This window comes from Eschrichtius robustus, chromosome X, assembly GCF_028021215.1.
Source record: "Eschrichtius robustus isolate mEscRob2 chromosome X, mEscRob2.pri, whole genome shotgun sequence".
Classification (NCBI taxonomy): domain Eukaryota; kingdom Metazoa; phylum Chordata; class Mammalia; order Artiodactyla; family Eschrichtiidae; genus Eschrichtius; species Eschrichtius robustus.
In genome coordinates, this window is record NC_090845.1 from 17,577,349 (window position 1) to 17,583,348 (window position 6,000).

Sequence of the window (6,000 nt, forward strand, 5' to 3'; positions counted from 1 at the left end):
TGCAAGCATGTTCACAGCAGTTTTAGTCAAAAGAATAGAAAACTGGAAATAACCCAATTGTCTATCAGCAAGAGAATGGATAAACCAAATTGTAGTATGTATAGTCACACAATGTAATACTACTCAGAAATAAAAAGAAATGAACCACTGGGACTTCCCTGGTGGTCCAGTGGGTTAAGAACCTACACTCCCAATGCAGGGGGCCTGGGTTCGATCCCTGGTTGGGGAACTAGATCCCACATGCATGCCGCAACTAAGACCTGGCATAGCCAAAATAAGTAAATAAATAATAATTTTTAAAAAAAGAAAAGAAATGAACCACTGATGTCTGCAACATCATGGATGAATCTTACAGACACAATTTTGAGTGGAGAAAAACAGACACAAAAAATGTATATACTTGAAGAAAAAGTTCTGGAGATGGATGGTGTTGATGATTGTACAACAATATGAATGCACTTAATGCCACTGAACTGTAAGTTAAAAATGGCTAAAATGGTAAATTTTATGTTATGTATATTTTGCTACAATAAAAATGTACATACTACAAGAATCTATTTTTATAAAGCTCAAAAACAAGCAAAACTAATCTATAGTGAAAAGAGGTGAGAACAATGCTCACCTTTAGGGGATACTGTCTAGAAGGAGGCACAGGGGAGCCTTCTGGGTACTGGAAATATTTAGTTTCTTGATCTGGGTGTTGGTTACATGGGTGTATATGTAAACATTCATCAGACTGTATGCTTAAGATCTGTGCACTTTAGTTTCCAAATGCCAACCCCAAGTTTATTTGCACATGATTTAATTTACCTGAATTCGTGTTATCAACACCGTAATGGAAATGGAAGAGAAAAGAAAAACCCACCAAAAGTGTGTGTGGTCAGGGAAGGCTTCAGGGAAGAGGTGAGATGTGAGCCAAGTACTGAAGGGTGAACATGGTAGACCCAGACAGGAAGGAATTCTGGACAGAGGGAAGAGCACGTGTATGGGCGGCGAGGTGCATGCAGATGCAGAGTGCGCCAGACACTACCAGCTGGGGGTGATCACTGGCCAGAGACGGGGGGATGGAGGGGTAAGAGGGAGCCCCATCCCAACACACCCAACCTGGGAAACCCCAGCAGCAGTTTGGACTGTGCTTATGCTAGGCTGATGTCAGAGGAGGTCAAACTAGACTGCGATGTGATGAATCCATGACAGGGAGGGTGACCTGGACAGAGACCCCTAGGCTCTTGTGATAACAGTCGGGACCTAGATGACAGGGTCTGACCCAGGCATTGGCAATGCGGACAGGGTCGTGAGAGATGGAGGCAGAGCCCCCTGCCTTGGTTGTAATGGGAGTGGGAGAGGGGAAGGCTGGTAAGTCTGCTGGTTAAGCCCACGTGGCTGGTGATCCCACTCACCAGAGGGGAGAAGACCAGACTACCCTTTCCCCTGCCTCCTGGGCTGGCAGTGGAGGACCACAGTATGTCAGAGTTGGAGAGCATTAGTCAGATGACCTAGTGTGCCAGTGCACTCAGAAGCAACCAAGTTCTTCGCCCAGGCCAGCACAAGGCCACAGTGTGAGGAGCAAGCTGGACGAGAGAGCTAAGGCTCATCGACTTCAGCGAGCAGTCCTAGAGAAGAGGGAACGGATTCCTTCAGCTGTGCTGCTCATGGCTCCCCAACGCCCTCGCCAGCCTCACCTTCCACCACAGGCTTCTCCTGTGATCTCAGTCCCTGCCAACATCCCCCTGTAAAAGTTCTCCCCACAGCCCATCCATATCCTGCATAGCTCATGATTTCATCTCATGATCTGATAATGCCTTATAAGTCAACCTGGTTTCTCCTCCAGCCATACTGTGTAACCAAAACTGAGGCAGAAACGGAGAGGGCACCCCAGGGCCCCCAGGAGCCAGAGATACGTCTTGGCTAGTAGGTTCTATCACGGCCCTACAGACCTGATGTGAACCACAGGAGCTAAGTGCCAGTTCTGGAGGCCTGTACACATCTGAGAGGGTCTGAACGACAAGTACCAAATACCAGAGCTTGTAGAGGAGAAACCAAAAATAGATGGGATAAATGAGGAGCTTGGGATGAACACACACACACACACTACTATGTATAAAACAGATAATCAACAAGGACCCACTGTACAGCACAGGGAACTCTATTCAATATTCCGTAATAACCTATATGGGAAAAGAATCTGAAAAAGAATGGACATATGTATAACTTATTCACTTTGCTGTACACTTGAAACTAACACAACACTGTAAACCAACTGTACTCCAAAATAAAATTAAAATTTAAAAAAAAATAGATGGGTATGAAGGAACTTGTTTGAGGCCCGAAACACACTACTACTTATTTCTTTCTTTTTTTATATAAATTTATTTATTTTATTTATTTATTATTTTTGGCTGCATTGGGTCTTCACTGCTGCGTGCAGGCTTTCTCTAGTTGCGGCGAGCGGGGGCTACTCTTCGTTGCGGTGCGCGGGCTTCTCATTGCGGTGGCTTCTCTTGTTGTGCAGCACGGGCTCTAGGCGTGTGGGCTTCAGTAGTTGTGGCTTGTGGGCTTCAGTAGTTATGGCTCGCAGGCTCTAGAGCACAGGCTCAGCAGTTGTGGCACACGGGCTTAGCTGTTCCGTGGCATGTGGGGTCGTCCTGGATCAGGGCTCGAACCCGTGTCCCCTGCATTGGCAGGCGGATTCTTAACCACTGCACCACCAGGGCAGCCCAACACACTCCTTATTTCTGATCTAACCTGGCAAGGTCAGTGAACATCTAGTTAACTGCACAGTCCAATTCAGGAGCCACTACCACATGTGGCTATTTAAATTATTTAAAATCAGATACAATTAAAAAGTCAGTTCCTCAGTGCTCAATAGCCACATGTGGCGAGCGGCTACCATTTGGAACAGACGTAGAACAGAACAGAAAGTTCTACTAGACAGCACTGCGTATAGTATCTCCTGCTTGAATTGGCCTGATCATAAGAGGCACTCATTCTGAAATCACCTTCACACACCTTTACATGTCATCTTTACACACCTTTAAAAAAGGGGGTAAGAATCCTTTTAATTTTTAACTAATAAAGATAAAATTATGTACCACAAAGGACATTCAACATTCCTTAGTAGAAAGGCACCATGTCTTCTTGGGTCGTTCAGTTGAAACAGAGAGAAAGTAAAAGACAAGTAAGAGAAATGAAAGCTGAACAGGGTAGAGTGAAACAGTCCATTTCACTCCCTTGACTGTTCTGCTATAAAAAGAGTTAATCTCGCCCCAGAAGATTAGGGATATGTAGAAATTAATGGACCATTAATAAGGAGCAATTATTCTTTAGAAATAATTCGTGACTGACAAAAACAAAATCAAGTGAAGTGGAAACTTAGGTGGGTGAGGAGGGGAAAAAAAGGAGAGCAGGAACATGTTTTGCAGTAAGAAAACTGCAATTACAATAAGTAATTTTTTTTAAGTGCAATTTCATTCCTTATACCTTCTTTTTTTTTTAAGATTTTATTTATTTATTTATTTATTTTTGGCTGCGTTGGGTCTTCGTTGCGGCGCGCGGGCTTTCTCTAGTTGCGGCGAGCGGGGGCTACTCTTCGTTGCGGTGTGCGGGCTTCTCATTGCAGTGGCCTCTCTTGTTGCGCAGCATGGGCTCTAGGCGTGTTGGCTTCAGTAGTTGTGGCTCGTGGGCTCTAGAGCGCAGGCTCAGTAGTTGTGGCACGCGGGCTTCAGTAGTTGTGGCTCACGGGCTCTAGAACGCAGGCTCCATAGTTGTGGCGAACAGGCTTAGTTGCTCTGCAGCATGTGGGATCTTCCCGGACCAGGGCTCGAACCTGTGTCCCCTGCATTGGCAGGCGGATTCTTAACCACTGCACCACCAGGGAAGCCCCACAATCAGTAATTTTTTAGAGGGCCTTTCATCTGAAGATGTAACTAAATCTGCTTCAATAATATTGGTTACCTAGCTGATGAAAATGAACGAAATTTTGTGCATAACACATATCTACACTGGGGGAAAATTTACCCACATGCAAGGAAAGCTTCCACTGAAGGCTGTCATAATATTTCACCACGAATTGTCACCCCTGACTGGTGCTCAAGAGAACCGAACACACACAGTTAATAAGGTAGAGAAGAGGAAACTCTCCTAAGAGGAGACCCGGCCCCCATGCACACGGACGTTTGCCTCTCTAGTCAATGGAATGCTGAAAATGCATGCCTAGGTGCTAAGGGAGGAGAACATAGGGGAATCTTGTGTGTGTGTGTGGTGTGGGGTCTTTTTAAAAGTAAGCACAGCAGGAGAATCCTGTTTTGCCCAGTTTATGATTCAGATAGTTATTTCAAGTTAAGGGCAAATATTAAAGTGTTGTTTTGAAACAAAGACACAGAGCACTACTTAATAAAGGACTTTTGGTGCCTGGTGAAAAATTCAAGCTGCAGGGGCGTTTCCTGCTCTGTATTTATTAATTTCAGGTATTCATTTATGCATTCCTCTCTCCCTCCTTCTGCTTATATAAAATACAGCAGAAATGAATATGAAAAGTGTGAGAGAAAGAGAAAAACAAGAGTGGGATAGAAAAATGGAGCTAAGAAGGAAGTTAATCCAGTAGCTCTACCATAGCAATTGGGGTTGCACACTGGTTGACCTGCTAAACCAACAGTTAACTCTTTTTTCCTTTAATTTTTTAAAAAACTTATTTATTTTTATTTTTGGCTGTGTTGGGTCTTCGTTGCTGCATGCGGGCTTTCTCTAGTTGTGGCGAGCAGAGGCTACTCTTTGTTGCGGCGCACGGGCTTCTCATTGCAGTGGCTTCTCTTGTTGCGGAGCACGGGCTCTAGGTGCGCGGGCTTTAGTAGCTGTGGCTCGCCGGCTCCAGAGCGCAGGCTCAGGTAGTTGTGGCACGCGGGCTTCAGTAGTTGTGGCTCGCGGGCTCTAGAGCGCAGGCTCAGTAGTTGTGGCGCACGGGCTAAGTTGCTCTGCGGCATGTGGAATCTTCCCGGACCAGGGCTCGAACCCGTGTCCCCTGCATTGGCAGGCGGATTCTTAACCACTGCGCTACCAGGGAAGCCCCACCAACCGTTAACTCTTAAAGAGTTAAAGGCTCAGTGTCAAAGGCAAAGACAGACCAATTGCTCAGGAGGGGGACAACTTGGTCTGGGCAGGGACTTGTCCTTCAGGCCCTGAAAGCGAATTCGGGTTAACTGGCCCTGCCCAGTAAGTCCCCCTATAGCCAGTGCCAGCTCTGCCACATCATCAAACCTAGGATGCAGGAGGCGGGACCAGCCCCTGAATTCACTGGAACTGTCCAATTATGTGGTCTCCAGAGTTAGGGGGTCTGTCCTGTCAGCCAACCAGAACTTGTTGATCATAATCAGAGTGTGGCTTCTGTGAACAGGAACTAGGAAAGCACAACACTAGCCCTGGGGGGAAATGACCAGACCTGCCCTCACAGAGCCCACCCCGACCCAGCCCAGCAGACCCCACCCCGCACACGGGGTTCCCCACCGGACCCGACACTGAACCCGGGAGAGCCTGCGCTGGCTAATACCGCTCTCCTCCCACTGTTCCATCAGTATTATACCATGCTTTCCCTCCGTAACAGCCCAACATTTACCACGAAGCCAAGCCCGCTCCCTTTCCACAGCCTGCCAGGTCCCCGAGACAATCCGTGCCAGGGCCTCGGCACGTGCCCACCCTGGGGAAAGCAAAAGCAGCTTCTCTCCTCGAGAGCCTGAGGGTCCAGGGCGGTTTTGCCTTATTGTAGGGGAGACCGTCTTATCAAAGCATCTTTTCATTTCCACACAAGAGATCTAAGATAGACTGAATACCACAGCATACATCCTGTTCTTCATACCACACTCAATACCACGGTGCCCTATGTGACCAACAGAACTTTCTGCCATGAGGAAAATGTTCTAGATCACCGCGTCCAATACGCGAGCCACTAGCCACAGGTGGCTACGGGGCAGCTGAACCGTGAGTAGTCCACGCAGAGATGTGCTGAAG